Genomic DNA, 16,282 nt, shown 5'->3' with positions numbered 1-16,282 from the left:
GTTTTTCACTATAAATCCTTTATATGCGTGGCGGCTAGAGTCCTCTCGTCCTCTGGCTTGAGATGGCTGCCACCTATGGGTCAGATGATTGCATGCCACCATTAAACAATTGGTAATTAAATATTTTTAAAAAATTCCCTAGACAGTGTAAAATTTTGGGAAAAAAATTTACGAAAATAAATTGTCACGCACAGCGAGTCTGTGTGGAAAATGTCAGCTCGATTGGATCACGGGAAGTGGGTTAAAAAACGAGCGAAATATTTGCACGGTCCTAAGCAAGCAAGCGAACTTAATATGAACGATTTAAAATATATTCGCCTGTGGAGGACGCGGGGATCGATCCCGCGACCTTTGGCATGGGAAGCGAGGGCGCTACCAACTGCGCTACTCCGCCACGGCCTGTAGAGGGATTACGCTCTGGGCTCTTATACTGTGACGTTCAGCCAAAGCGATGAATGAGTTCTATTTAAATATATGTAAAATAATTTTTTTTTGCCTAAAAAGTGTAAAATTTTGGGAATTTTTTTTTCACGAACATTAATTGTCTGGCACAACGAGTCTGTGTGGAAAATGTCAGCTCGATTGGATCACGGGAAGTGGGTTAAAAAACGACCGAAATATTTGCACGGTCGTAAGCAAGCAAGCACGCACGCAAGCAAGCATGCGAACTTAATATAAAGGATTTAAAAACGACGGCTTTTTGGTGGTCATCGCCCGAGCGGGTAAGTCGATCAGCACAAGGGTATTTAGGGGATGGAAGCGGCCAATCGCAGCGGCCGCACAAAGTGTTGACGAGCGGCGTCGCCTGCGAGTCGAGTCCACCTCGACCGTGAGCAGCAACCGATTGCAGATGCGTCCCGCGAACAGTACTCTCTCTATAAGGGATCCAGTTGCAAGCGACCAAAAAGTGCGCAACTCATTGCATGCAACCGGTCCACGCGTGAGCGGTTTAATCGCACGCAACCAGGCCGTGCATTTGCTCGCAACCGGTTTGCAATTGCCTGCTCACGCCACCGCTATGGGGAGCTCTAGAGAGATTATCCCGCGAGGCTGGAGGGTAATTTTTGGCCTACTCTTCCAAGCGGGCCAGAGGTCTTAGAAGAGGCAGGAGGACCCACACTTGAACCCACCACTCGCAACCTGCCGAACTTCCATCTGCGATCAACTCATTCACACACTTACTGCTCGGTGGACACAGGTGGGGGGGGGGGGAGAGGAATTGAGTTGTGATTTATGACACTTTGCCCCATATTGTCTCTATTCACGCACCTGGGAATGGAATCGAACCGTCGAACCTCTGAACGCTGAGTATCCAGGCGACCACAACTCCGTTGCAAAGAATCGCGACTCTGAAGTGAATTGGCGGTCAGAGGCAACGGCGGAGATTCTGACCCTCGATGGCGATCGACTGCGCGTGCATCAACCTCGGGAGCGGTGGCGCAGTGGTTAGCGCGCTGCGCTCTAGACCCGCGCCAACCTAAGTTCGATTCCCCTGAACACGGCCCCATAGATCCGTGGCGAATCAAAAATCTCGCGTCTCCCCCTCGCCCCCCTTCATCCGCCTATCTACCCCCCAATTCACTAACCCGCACTGACCGGCGTGGTGAGGTATGGTCCCAAAAAAATGAAAATAAAAAATCTCACGACCGACGGCACCCCACGGAACGTCGGACAAACGTTGGGCCCAACGTTTACAACTGACGTGCCAGCAACGTTGGCGCTACGTTGCCGGCACGTTTGCTGGGGCCGCGTGGGGAGGAGGCCTCCATCCAGCAGGTGCTTCAACGCCGCCTCTAATTGTTTCGTAATTTTAATCTCATTTGAGAGGCAACAGCCTCCTTAATTATGGCAAACGGCTCCCACGTGTCTCTCTCTCTCTCCTCCGCGAAGATGCCCGTCGCAGCAACAGGATTATTGAACGTGCGTGCGAGCGGTACACTATGCGCGCGTGTTGAACTTCTTTCGCGCCGTACGCAGCCAACCGCGCCAATTGGAGGCGCGGGGGAAGGACAACAGACTCAACACACAAAAAGGCGGTTCTGAAGAAACGATTTCAAAGTGCCACAGCGCCCAGTTGCTTCCTAATAGCGGACGGGAAGAGCGTTCCAGACGGCCTCAGAAGCGCATCTGTTCGATGTTTGAGCCAAAGGCCGCTGCTGCTGCTGCTGCTGCTGCGAGTATGACCAGAGTTGTCTTGACGATGGTTTTACGCCCCTTGACCGCATCAGCGGCGCATTGTGGTTCCACATTACCAGAGCACGTGTCTTTTGTTTTGTTTGGATGTTTCACCACAAGTGCGCGTGCGTCCCTGCAGAGCCGGGTTCCTTGCGAAATGTTTCTATCCGGTGTTTGGACATCGTGACGCCTGTTCCCGTGCCGCCAGGAATGCGCTGTGTATTGGTTGAGCCAAGTTTGTTTGTTGTAGTACAGAGTTAGACTGATGGCTTTAATCTAAGTTGTCTTGTGGTTGTTGTTGTTGTTTGACTTGCATCCCGCTGGGATTTTTGCACACGGCGTTGGTGTACGGTGCTTTTTCTGCAATATTTTGCTGTCTTTTCTTGGATTTTCTGTTTGCACTCAGTCACATATTCACTTTAAGATGTTTTTTGTTCATGTTGTTGTTTTTTGTTTGTTGCGGTTGCACCCGATTCAAGAGCCGAATGGCTCACAGGGCTATATACCTAATAAATGAACTTGAACTTGTGTGTGGTTCGTTTGTGGCACTTTGTGTGAGCGCGACCTCAGTAGCGCCTCTGGTGGCTGCCAGGGCGAGAAACCCGACAGAGACGTACACGACTCGATAAACTACATCTCCATATCTATACAAGGCAACGTTGTGAATGTGTGTCTGTTCAAAATGTTTAGCGTACTTTTCGACATGCAACAAACTTGACATTTGCCATGTGGGTACTTTCCAGACTGTACACCATGCAGAAAATATAAAAATTAACTTTTTGGGGGGGGGGGAGGAGCTCAATAATGCATTTAGTTTTAGCACGGCAAATGAGCTGTGACGTCACATCTGTCACGTGACCCGCGCATGTGGACGTGTAACGCAGTGTAGTGTAGTGCTTAGCGCTGCGCTGCGCTACGAACCCGGCGACCCGAATTCGATTCCCGCTCAAGGCCACCACCGGTGACGATTATTTGAACCGGTCCTGGGCCTCCGCTAGGTCGACTCAGCGTCAAACTAGTAACTGGCGTGGTGTGGGGAAACAAGAGCGGCCGGGTGTGGTGAATCCAAGTCCCGGGCGAAGCCGGGTTAGTACAACTCGTAATTATTATAATTATAATAATTATAATTGATATCAATATAATTATAATACTCGTTGAAGCTCATAACACGCCGCAAGCGCGCAGAGACCGACAGAGAGAGAGAGAGAGATGACGACTCAGAGGCACCTCGAGGAGGAACCACAGACGAGAGGAAATGCAGCAGCAGTAGCGGCCTCGAAGTGAACGGGTGCAAAATGCCCACCCCTACCCCTCCCAAGCTCTGCGGTCCTCTATATATGAAGGTGTTATCGGCCTAATAGTAAGTAAGAACAACTGTTGTTGCGCACTATGATGAGTCCAGTCCATCACGAGTGCGCATTGTTCTTCTTCTTGGTCCTTTCGGTAAAGTCACGTAGAAGGGAAATAATAAAATAATAAAATTTTAACATAATAACATAAAAATATGATGATAAAAATAAAACATAATAAACTAAAATTCTCAGAATTTTATTTCATTTTATTTTATTTTTATTATTTTAGCATTTCCCTTCGACGTGACTTTACCGAAAGAACCAAGAAGATGAATCCCTGCAGTCACGAAAGCTTTAAATCGAAAGAGTGCGCGTTGATCACACGTTGAAAGGAGGCTCTCTGAAACATCGCCGTTTTATGGTCTGTTGCAAAACGGGCTCAGACTCGGGGCGACGGATCCCGATGCGATGGCGATGTGGGTCGCCGTGTTCCAGGTCGTTGGGCCGGAGAGCCGCGGCTCGCAGTGTGGTGTTAGCGTGCGGGATGCAACCCGGAGCACGCGTGCGACGGGGCAACGCTCGATCCCCGTACAGACGGCAAAGATGCGGGAGTCCCCATTTGTTTTGCCCTTTCCGCCTCCTCCTGTCACGGCCATACGGCTCCGTGTCGACGCCCACTCAGGTGGGAGGGAGATGCAGAACATTGGTGCGTGGTAATCCACCAACCCCTTCGCTGCTGCCTCCACACTCGCTGGATGGCAGGCTAGCCACGTGAAGCAGGGTAGCCACCGCTTGCCGTCCGGCGGTATGAAAGATTATCCTTAAAGATGATACTCCGATTCGTTTTTCTAAAACACGCTCCCGTCCGTCCGTTCACGGCAGAGGTGGGCAACCGAAATAACAACAAGAGACGGTCAATTTCGATGTAAAGCTTTCGTGACTGCAGGAATTCACCTTCTTGGTTCTTTCGGTAAAGTCACGTAGAAGGGAAATAATAAAGTAATGCAAATTAAACATAATGAAATACAATTCTCACGACGTTTCGGCCACAACGCAAGCAGCCGTCCTCAGGTGAATAACTTTCCGACAGACCTGTTCTTCACCTGAGGACGGCTGCTTGCGTTGTGGCCGAAACGTCGTGAGAATTGTATTTTATTATGTTTTATTTTTATTACTTTATTATTTCCCTTCGACGTGACTTTACCGAAAGAACCAAGAAGAAGAGACGTTCATTTTCGAGTTCGGTATTAAAAAAAATAACTCAATATTTCAAGAGGTCCGCAATGCGCTGTGGTGGTAGTGGTGGCGAATGCGAGACACGGCGGTGTGCTCCTTAATAAAATCACTGTCACGAAGCGGCTCCTTACTCACTCCGAGACTGCAGCTTGTCGATCCCTGGTCCAAGAGATGCCTTCAATTTCAATCGCGTAGCGAGCCTGTTGCACATTTGAAGTTTCACTTTTGTCCATTATTGTATCCAGCGCCCACCAACTTCGCAGCCCTTTGGTGATGTCTTGAATCATACCCCGCGGTTCATTCAAAATTTCCGTTAACAAAAACAAAACTTAGATCCTAGAATTTACGTTTTCATAGGTGGTCACCGACACGCTTCGGCTCAGGCGGAGATCAACTCCGGAGCGTGTCGGTAACCACCAAATGAACACTCAGGAATCTCTGTAACAAACAAGAAAAACGTCGAATTGATGTCAAACGCGATTATAACCTGCCCTTTGTAGCGACGTGAAAACAATCCGCAATTTCCACTTGTATCCGAGCTCTCTGAAACCAAGCTATGAATACGTAAGTAAATGTTTAAGTAATAAACTAAAATATGTGTGAACCCCGGATCGGCCCAGCGATCTCTGGATCAGAGTCCAGGGAGCTGACCATTGCAACTCCGGCAGTAGCATCATCCCATCTTCGACTACCGACCGCCTACCCACCACTTACCCACCGACTACCCAATGCCTACCCACCGACGACCAACCACCCCACCCGCTGCCAACTGCATGTGGCAAATTGTGAAACGTTACTGACGAGTACTGAGTCGAGTGTGTGGATTTGCCAAAGTAACGTAAACGTGATTTGGTCAAAGGTATTCTGACCCACGGGTACATTAGAGAGGCAACGATCCATATCCCCCCTCCTCTCCCCGTGTCGCCTTCAACAGACTTAGGACAAGTGCTGTTAACGAGAACCGCCTACCTATGAATACCTCCTCGGCACACGAGGGGGTGGGTGGCCAGTACCTCGTCCGGGCAGCACCGTGACTCACCCGTGCTAATGTTTACACACCTGAGCGGGCTCTATATTTAAGGGCTGAGTTGACCTATGGGAATCCCAGGACCGGTTCAAATATTCGTCACCGACACGGAGCTGTGAGCGGCAAATCGAACTCGGGTTTTTGCCGGGTTCGTAGCGCAGCGCGCTAACCACTACGCTACCGCTCCCCGCACTCACACGCTCAGACACAGGCCCCATGTCTCTCCAGTACTCATTTGAGGCTGAGTCGGCCTTGGAGAAGGCCAGGACCGATTCAGAGAGTACCCCGTAAGTCACTGATGTTGGCCGATTTAGAAGCACCGCACGCTAACCACTACACTGCCGCCTCCCACACAAAATGCAGAGACAAATATCCCCCGTACAGCCTTCACATGCTGTTGGGGCAAGTGCTGTTAGCGAGCACCTATTAATAATGTCGGTACAGCACACGAAGGGGTGATGTGGCCAGCTACACTCAGCCTCCCCGTGTCCCCTCAGCTACAGCTGCTCCACACAGCTACACTCAGACCCCCCGTGTCCCCTCAGCTACAGCTGCTCCACACAGCTACACTCAGCCTGCCCGTGTCCCCTCAGCTACAGCTGCTCCACACAGCTACACTCAGCACCCCCGTGTCCCCTCAGCTACAGCCCCTCCACACAGCTACACTCAGCCTCCCCGTGTCCCCTCAGCTACAGCCACTCCACACAGCTACACTCAGCCTCCCCGTGTCCCCTCAGCTACAGCTACTCCACACAGCTACACTCAGCCTCCCCGTGTCCCCTCAGCTACAGCCCCTCCACACAGCTACACTCAGCTTCCCCGTGTCCCTCAGCTACAGCTGCTCCACACAGCTACACTCAGCCCACCCGTGTCCCTCAGCTACAGCTGCTCCACACAGCTACACTCAGCCCCCCCGTGTCCCTCAGCTACAGCTGCTCCACACAGCTACACTCAGCCCCCCCGTGTCCCTCAGCTACAGCTGCTCCACACAGCTACACTCAGCCCCCCCGTGTCAGCTACAGCTACAGCTCCTCCACACAGCTACACTCAGCCTCCCCGTGTCCCCTCAGCTACAGCTACTCCACACAGCTACACTCAGCCTCCCCGTGTCAGCTACAGCTGCTCCACACAGCTACACTCAGCCTCCCCGTGTCCCCTCAGCTACAGCTGCTCCACACAGCTACACTCAGCCCCCCCGTGTCCCCTCAGCTACAGCCACTCCACACAGCTACACTCAGCCCCCCGTGTCCCCTCAGCTACAGCTGCTCCACACAGCTACACTCAGCCTGCCCGTGTCAGCTACAGCTGCTCCACACAGCTACACTCAGCCTCCCCGTGTCAGCTACAGCTGCTCCACACAGCTACACTCAGCCTCCCCGTGTCCCCTCAGCTACAGCTGCTCCACACAGCTACACTCAGCCTGCCCGTGTCCCCTCAGCTACAGCCCCTCCACACAGCTACACTCAGCCTCCCCGTGTCAGCTACAGCTACAGCTCCTCCACACAGCTACACTCAGCCTCCCTGTGTCCCCTCAGCTACAGCTGCTCCACACAGCTACACTCAGCCTCCCCGTGTCCCCTCAGCTACAGCTGCTCCACACAGCTCCACTCAGCCTCCCCGTGTCCCCTCAGCTACAGCTGCTCCACACAGCTACACTCAGCCTCCCCGTGTCCCCTCAGCTACAGCTGCTCCACACAGCTACACTCAGCCTGCCCGTGTCCCCTCAGCTACAGCCACTCCACACAGCTACACTAAGCCTCCCCGTGTCCCCTCAGCTACAGCCACTCCACACAGCTACACTCAGCCCCCCCGTGTCAGCTACAGCTACAGCCCCTCCACACAGCTACACTCAGCACCCCCGTGTCCCCTCAGCTACAGCCCCTCCACACAGCTACACTCAGCCTCCCCATGTCCCCTCAGCTACAGCCCCTCCACACAGCTACACTCAGCCTCCCCGTGTCCCCTCAGCTACAGCCCCTCCACACAGCTACACTCAGCCTCCCCGTGTCCCCTCAGCTACAGCCCCTCCACACAGCTACACTCAGCCTCCCCGTGTCCCCTCAGCTACAGCTGCTCCACACAGCTACACTCAGCCTCCCCGTGTCCCCTCAGCTACAGCTGCTCCACACAGCTACACTCAGCCTGCCCGTGTCCCCTCAGCTACAGCCCCTCCACACAGCTACACTCAGCCTCCCCGTGTCCCCTCAGCTACAGCCCCTCCACACAGCTACACTCAGCCTCCCCGTGTCCCCTCAGCTACAGCTCCTCCACACAGCTACACTCAGCCCCCCCGTGTCCCCTCAGCTACAGCTGCTCCACACAGCAACACTCAGCCTCCCTGTGTCCCCTCAGCTACAGCTGCTCCACACAGCTACACTCAGCCTCCCTGTGTCCCCTCAGCTACAGCTGCTCCACACAGCTACACTCAGCCTCCCCGTGTCCCCTCAGCTACAGCTCCTCCACACAGCTACACTCAGCCCCCCCGTGTCCCCTCAGCTACAGCTCCTCCACACAGCTACACTCAGCCTCCCCGTGTCCCCTCAGCTACAGCTGCTCCACACAGCTACACTCAGCCTCCCCGTGTCCCCTCAGCTACAGCTGCTCCACACAGCTACACTCAGCCTCCCCGTGTCCCCTCAGCTACAGCTGCTCCACACAGCTACACTCAGCCTCCCCGTGTCCCCTCAGCTACAGCCCCTCCACACAGCTACACTCAGCCTCCCCGTGTCCCCTCAGCTACAGCTGCTCCACACAGCTACACTCAGCCTCCCCGTGTCCCCTCAGCTACAGCCCCTCCACACAGCTACACTCAGCCTCCCCGTGTCCCCTCAGCTACAGCCCCTCCACACAGCTACACTCAGCCTCCCTGTGTCCCCTCAGCTACAGCTACTCCCCACAGCTACACTCAGCCCCCCCCTATCCGCGTCCTGACGTCACTTAGCCCCCCCACTTGTAAAATGGTGGTGCAGGCAATGATATACATACACACACACACACACGCACGTCGACACACGCGTGCATACACTTCGAATGCACACACCCCTCATGAGTGCATGCACACGTGCGCAGCAAATGCACTACACCCACGTATAAAGATCCCCCGTGTAGCCTGAACGGACTGTTGGGGCAAGTGCTGTTAGCGAGCACCTATGAAGACCGGCACGGCACACTAGGGGGGGGGGGGGGGTGGGCGACCAGCGCTACGCCCGGCCGCCTTTGTCTCCCCGGCGGCGATGTGTGCACACCGCACTTTTTAGGCTGAGTCGACCTAGGGGAGGCCCAGAACCGGTTCAGATAATCGTCACTGGCGTTGTCCTTGAGCGTGAATGGAACCCGGGTCTACGGCTTCGTAGCGCAGCGCGCTAACCGCTGCACCACCGCTCCCGACACGCACTCATGCATACTTACACATCGAACGCACTCCACCCACGTACAACACACGGGTACGCGCGCACATCAAATGCATACAGTCTCACGCGTGTCGCACACAACGAATGCACCACACACATCAACTACACATGCTGCAAATACCACATACATACATCTAACGTACATACACATGCATCACACACACACGAGAAACCGTATACTATACACACATACACAGCACATATATCACACGCATCAATTTTGCACACATTCACTCTCCACATATACCCCACCCGCATACAAAAACGTGCATTCACACCACCTACAACACACGCAGCTAAACAAAATGCACAACACATATACACCACACGGATACCCCTAACCTACATACACACCACTTCTACGCAACAGAGACAAAGATCCCCCTTATAGCCTCAACAGACTGTTGGAGAAAGTGCTCATAGCGACACACTGGGGGATGGGGGTGGCCAGAACCACGCCCGACCGCATTTGTCTCCCTTACCGCAACAGGTACTCATTTGAGGCTGAGTCGAGCTAGGGGAGTCCCAGGACCGGTGCTGATAATTGTCACCCGGTGTTTGTGGCCGTGAGCGGGAATCGAACCCCGATCGCCAGGTTCGTAGTGCAGCGCGCTAACCGCTACACCACCGCTCCCAACAACACACACACACTTTAACCACACACAGAAACGACACACATACATATGTAGACACCACGTCCATAGACACACCCCCCACACACACACAACATATACACCACATCCATATGCCCCACATCCACCTATATTCACAAATCCCATAACACTGTATGCACGCACATATATAACTCAAATATGAACACCGCACGCACCACATACTCAAGACACCCATGTGCACCCCACATCAGCTGCAGATCGAGACCTAAAGATGCACCGCACACGCATCAGCCACACATCAAATCCACCACATGCCGTGCATTTCCTGCACACACCCCAGGCGCATATCCATGCACAGCGCGTTCACGCAACACACATCGCACGCAGACACGCGTGCATATGACACCACACACATAGCACACACACACACCGCACACACCACACACGCACGCACACGCGCACGCACGCGCGCACACACACGCACACACGCACACGCACGCACACGCACGCACACGCACGCACACGCACGCACACACACACGCACACACGCACACACGCACACACGCACACACGCACACACACACGCACACACACGCACACGCACGCACACGCACGCACACGCACGCACACACGTGCACACACACGCACACACACGCACACGTGCACACACACACACACTCGGCGTAACGCATGCATCGTTACAGAGCCAATCCGGTACCTTGTACAGCTGCTGCTGCTGCTGCAGCTGCAGCAGCAGCAGCAGGCGACACTGCTGCTGCTGCTGCTGGCAGCACAAGCAACGGAGTGGCGAGCTTGCGCGGTGGGTCGGTGGGTAACGCGGTGGGTCGGTGGGTAACGCGGTGGGTCGGTGGGTAACCACGTCGGGCAGGTGGGTAACCACGTCGGGTAGGTGGGTAACCACGTCGGGCAGGTGGGTAACCGCGTCGGGCAGGTGGGTAACCGCGTCGGGCAGGTGGGTAACCACGTCGGGCAGGTGGGTAACCACGTCGGGCAGGTGGGTAACCACGTCGGGCAGGTGGGTAACCACGTCGGGCAGGTGGGTAACCACGTCGGGCAGGTGGGTAACCACGTCGGGCAGGTGGGTAACCACGTCGGGCAGGTGGGTAACCACGTCGGGCAGGTGGGTAACCGCGGCGTAATTACCAAGGAGGAAGAGGAGGCGGCGGCGCTGAGTCGCGACTCGAGCGAGGCGCTGGCGTTGAACTGTGGGGGATGTCACAGCGCACGCAGCCGCCGTCGTGAATCAGCGCCGCGTCTCTCCCTGTGTGTGTGCGCGTGTTGTTCCACTCGTACGGGGAGCGGTGGCGCTGTGATGAGCGCGCCGCGTCTCTCCCTGTGTGTGTGCGCGTGTTGTTCCACTCGTACGGGGAGCGGTGGCGCTGTGATGAGCGCGCCGCGTCTCTCCCTGTGTGTGTGCGCGTGTTGTTCCACTCGTACGGGGAGCGGTGGCGCTGTGATGAGCGCGCCGCGTCTCTCCCTGTGTGCGTGCGCGTGTTGTTCCACTCGTACGGGGAGCGGTGGCGCTGTGATGAGCGCGCCGCGTCTCTCCCTGTGTGCGTGCGCGTGTTTGTTCCACTCGTACGGGGAGCGGTGGCGCTGTGATGAGCGCGCCGCGTCTCTCCCTGTGTGTGTGCGCGTGTTTGTTCCACTCGTACGGGGAGCGGTGGCGCTGTGATGAGCGCGCCGCGTCTCTCCCTGTGTGCGTACGCGTGTTTGTTCCACTCGTACGGGGAGCGGTGGCGCTGTGATGAGCGCGCTGCGCTGTGAACAACAGCCACCCACCCCACCCCCTTCCCCACAACCACCCTCCACGGACAGCCGATGACCGATCACGACCGATACCTGTGGTTGGATATTTGACGAAGCCTCCCCTAGGTCGACTCAGCCTTAACAAACAAGCAAAAACGAAAACCCGGTGCGGTGTTGTAACACAACAGCGCTGGGAAGACAAAGGCGGTCGGGCGTGGTGCTGGCCACCTCAAGCGCCTCCTTTGCCCTGCTGGCCATGAAAGGTTCATAGGTGGTCGCGAACGGCACTTGCCCCTACATTCTGCTAAGCCTATACGGGGGATGTTTGTCTTTGTATTGGTCGTGAGGAGCGGTAGTGTGAGTGGTTAGAGCGGCTTGGCACATTGCACTACCAACCAAAGCGACCCCAGTTCGAATCCGTCTCAAGGCAAACATCACTGACGCAATATCTGAATCGGTCCCGGGGCTTCGCCTAGGTCAATTCAGCCTGAAATTAGTACCTAGTGCCGTGTGTAAAAAACATCGGCACTAGGAAGACAAAGGCGGCCGGGTGTGGTGCTGGCGCTTTCCCCAACAGTCTACAAGGCTAGACTGGGGCATCCACGTATGTGTCCTCATGTGTGAGTGCGCGTGTGTCTGACCGTGTGAGTGTGGGGAGCGGTAGCGTAGTGGTTAGCGCGCTGCGCCACGGACCCGGCAAAAACCCGAGTTCGATTGCCGCTCACAGCTCCATGTCGGAGACGAATATTTGAACCGGTCATGGGATTCCCCTAGATCAACTCAGTCTTAAATATAGAGCCCGCTCAGGTGTGTAAACATTAGCACGGGTGAGTCAGAGACTGTTGCTATTGTTTCTGGCCACCCACCCCCTCGTGCGCCGTGCCGGCCTTCACAGGTGCTCGCGAACAGCACTTGCCCCAACAGTCTGTTCAAGGCTACACGGGGGATCTTTATGTGTGTGTGTGCGTGTGGAGCGGTGGCGCATTGGTTAGCGCGCTGCGTTGCGAACCGCTCACGGCCAACAACCAACGACGATTATCTAAACCGGTCTTGGGCCTCGCCTAGGTCGACTCAGCCACACATGAGTACCTGGCGCGGTGTATAGTAAACATCGCCACTGTGCGCTGTGCCGTCTTTCACAGGTGCGATACGGGGTGATCTTGGGTTTGTCTGCGTCTGCGTGTACTCGCGAAAGGCCGCGTGTCCCCTTGTCTGTGTGATCTCAAGTCGCCTCTCTGTTTGTGTCCGAGGTGCTCGCTAACTGCACTTGCCCCCCCCCCCCACCAACGATCAATGAAGGCTATACGGGGGACCTTTGTCTTTGTGTGTTGTTTGTTTGTTTGTTTTTCCGCGTGTCCTCACTCACCTTCGCGTGCGTCCGCCTCGCGTCGTGTTTGTTGCGCGTGCATCTGTCTACAGCATTAATCCCCCTGTCCGTCTCACGTCTCTGTCTGTCTGTCTCACGGCGTCTCTCTCTCTCTCTCCGTGTCTGTCTGTCTGTCTCACGGCGTGTGTCTGTCTCTCTGTGTCTGTCTCTCTCTCTCTCTCTGTGTGTGTCTGTCTCACGGCGTCTCTCTCTCTGTGTCTGTCTGTCTGGCGGTGTCTCTCTGTGTCTGTCAGTCTGTCTGACAGCGTTGTCCCTCTCTGTGTCTGTCTGTCTGTCTCACGGCGTCTCTCTCTCTCTGTCTGTCTGTCTGACGGTGTCTCTTTCTTTCTCTGTGTCTGTCTGTCTGGCCACACGGCGTCTCTCTCTCTCTCTCTGTGTCTGTCTGTCTGGCGGTGTCTCTCTGTGTCTGTCAGTCTGTCTGACAGCGTTGTCCCTCTCTGTGTCTCTGTGTCTGTCTCACGGCGTCTCTCTCTCTCTCTCTGTGTCTGTCTGGATGTCCATCTGCGTGTCTGCCCTCTCGTCTGCCTCTCTCGCCCCGCGTGTGGATGTGCGTGCGGGGAGCGGCAGTGTCGTGGTGGTCAGCGCGCTGCGCTACGAAACCCGGCGACGCGAGTTCGATTCTCAAACCAGCCCTGGGCCTCCCCTCGGTCGACTCGGCCTCAAATGAGTATCTTAGTGCAATGTATGAACATCGCCACTGGGGAGACAAAGGCGTGCCGGCCTTCACAGATGCTCGCTAACAGCACTTGCCCCGACAGTCTGTTAAGACTACACCGGGGATCTTTGTAGTTGTGTATGTGTCTGTTCACCCTGTCCGTGTGTGTATGTCTCAGTGTGTGTGTGTGTCAGGGTGTGTGTGTCAGGGTGTGTGTATGTCTCAGGGTGTTTGTGTGTCTCAGTGTGTGTGTCTATATCTCCATGTGTGTGTATGTATCAGGGTGTGTGTGTGTCCGTGTGTGTGTCCGTGTGTGTGTATGTATCAGGGTGTGTGTGTGTCTATACCTCCGTGTGTTTGTGTCTCAGTGTGTGTGTCCGTGTGTGTCAGGATGTGTGTGTGTGTTTCAGTGTGTGTGTGTCTCAGGGTGTGTGTGTGTCTCAGGGTGTGTGTGTGTGTCAGGGTGTGTGCGTGTCAGTGTGTGTGTGTCAGGGTGTGTGGGTGTGTGTGTGTCAGGGTGTGTGTCTCAGTGTGTGTGTCAGTGTGTGTGTGTGTGTCAGGGTGTGTGTGTGTGTCTCAGTGTGTGTGTCTCAGGGTGTGTGTCTCAGTGTGTGTGTGTGTGTCAGTGTGTGTGTCTCAGGGTGTGTGTGTGTTAGGGTGTGTGTGTGTCAGGGTGTGTCTCAGGGTGTGTGTGTCTCAGTGTGTGTGTGTGTGCCAGTGTGTGTGTGTGTCAGGGTGTGTGTATCAGGGTGTGTGTGTCTCAGTGTGTGTGTGTGTGTGTCAGTGTTTGTGTGTGTGTCTATATCTCCGTGTGTGTGTGTGTATCATGGTGTGTGTGTCAGTGTGTGTGTGTCAGTGTATGTGTGTCAGTGTGTGTGTGTGTTAGGGTGTGTGTGTGTCTGTATGTGTGTCAGTGTGTGTATCATGGTGTGTGTGTCTCAGGGTGTGTGTGTGTGTGTCAGTGTGTGTGTGTATGTCTATATCTCCGTGTGTGTGTGTGTCAGTGTGTGTGTGTCAGTGTGTGTGTGTGTGTGTCAGTGTGTGTATCATGGTGTGTGTGTGTCAGTGTGTGTGTGTCAGTGTGTGTGTGTCTCAGTGTGTGTGTGTGTGTCTCAGTGTGTGTGTGTCTCAGTGTGTGTGTGTGTCAGGGTGTGTGTCTCAGGGTGTGTGCGTGTGTCAGGGTGTGTCAGTGTGTGTCTCAGTGTGTGTGTGTGTCTCAGGGTGTGTGTGTGTGTCAGTGTGTGTGTGTCAGTGTGTGTGTGTCAGTGTGTGTTTCAGTGTGTGTGTCTTAGTGTGTGTGTGTGTCAGTGTGTGTGTGTCTCATGGTGTGTGCGTCAGGGTGTGTGTGTCTATATCTCCGTGTGTGTGTGTCTCAGGGTGTGTGTGTCTCAGGGTGTGTGTGTGTGTCAGTGTGTGTGTGTATGTATCAGGGTGTGTGTGTGTGTGTGTCTATATCTCCGTGTGTGTGTGTGTATCAGGGTGTGTGTGTCTCAGGGTGTGTGTGTCAGTGTGTGTGTGTATGTATCAGGGTGTGTGTGTGTGTCTATATCTCCGTGTGTGTGTGTGTCTCAGGGTGTGTGTGTCTCAGGGTGTGTGTGTGTGTCAGTGTGTGTGTGTATGTATCAGGGTGTGTGTGTGTGTCTATATCTCCGTGTGTGTGTGTCTCAGGGTGTGTGTGTCTCAGGGTGTGTGTGTGTGTCAGTGTGTGTGTATGTATCAGGGTGTGTGTGTGGGTCTATATCTCCGTGTGTGTGTGTGGGTGTCTCAGGGTGTGTTCCCACTCACGTGCGCCGCTCCCGTCTCACGTCTCCGCAGTCGCGATTGTCTCTCGGTGACGAATGTGGAAGAGTGGAGCGGCAATGGCCAGAGAGGAGGGCAGAGAGGGAGAGAGAACAGCAGGGGGAGAGGGGGGAGGGGGAGAGGGGGGGAGAGGAGAGAGAAAAGGGGGAGAGGGGAGAGGGGGGAGAGAGGAGAGCAGAGAGGGAGAGAGAACAGCAGGGGGAGGGAGCGGGGGGAGAAGGGGGAGAGAGAGGGGGGAGAGAGGGGGGAGGGGGGAGAGGGGGGAGAGGGGAGAGAGAGGGGAGAGGGGGAGAGGGGGGAGAGGGGGGAGAGGGGAGAGGGGAATAACGGAGAGGGATGGGGGGAGAGGGAGGGAGGGAGGTGATTGGTGGGGAGAGGGGGAACATTAGGGATAGAGGGGACGGCGTGAATTGGAGAACGGTGAGGATAGGGTAGTGGTGAGGATGGGTGAGTGGTGAGGATGGGGGAGTGGTGAGGATGGGGGAGTGGTGAGGATGGGGGAGTGGTGAGGATGGGTGAGTGGTGAGGATGGGGGAGTGGTGAGGATGGGGGAGTGGTGAGGATGGGAGAGTGGTGAGGATGGGAGAGTGGTGAGGACGGGGGAGTGGTGAAGATAGGGTAGTGGTGAGGATGGGGTAGTGGTGAGGATGGGGGAGTGGTGAGGATGGGTGAGTGGTGATGATGGGGGAGTGGTGAGGATGGGGGAGTGGTGAGGATGGGGGAGTGGTGAGGATGGGTGAGTGGTGAGGGTGGGGGAGTGGTGAGGATGGGGGAGTGGTGAGGATGGGGGGTGGTGAGGATGGGGGAGTGGTGAGGGTGGGGGAGTGGTGAGGGTGGGGGAGTGGTGAGGATGGGGGAGTGGTGAGGATGGGGGAGTGGTGAGGATGGGGGAGTGGTGAGGATGGGGGAGAGGTGA

The 16,282-nt window shown here is 55.2% G+C and overlaps 1 protein-coding gene across 1 annotated transcript in view; it reads right to left on the bottom strand.

Moving 5' to 3' along the window:
* Nucleotides 1–15,419, bottom strand: part of LOC144944517 (uncharacterized) — a 93,791-nt gene extending 78,372 nt beyond the window's left edge. The window contains exon 1 of the mRNA XM_078872727.1: nt 15,352–15,419. The gene's annotated coding sequence lies outside the window, so the exon portion shown is untranslated. The remainder of the gene's footprint in view (nt 1–15,351) is intronic.
* Nucleotides 15,420–16,282: the final 863 nt, after the last annotated feature.

This window comes from Lampetra fluviatilis, chromosome 35 (genome assembly GCF_964198595.1).
Source record: "Lampetra fluviatilis chromosome 35, kcLamFluv1.1, whole genome shotgun sequence".
NCBI classification, from domain to species: Eukaryota; Metazoa; Chordata; class Hyperoartia; order Petromyzontiformes; family Petromyzontidae; genus Lampetra; species Lampetra fluviatilis.
This window is presented reverse-complemented; position numbering and strand designations above follow the sequence as displayed.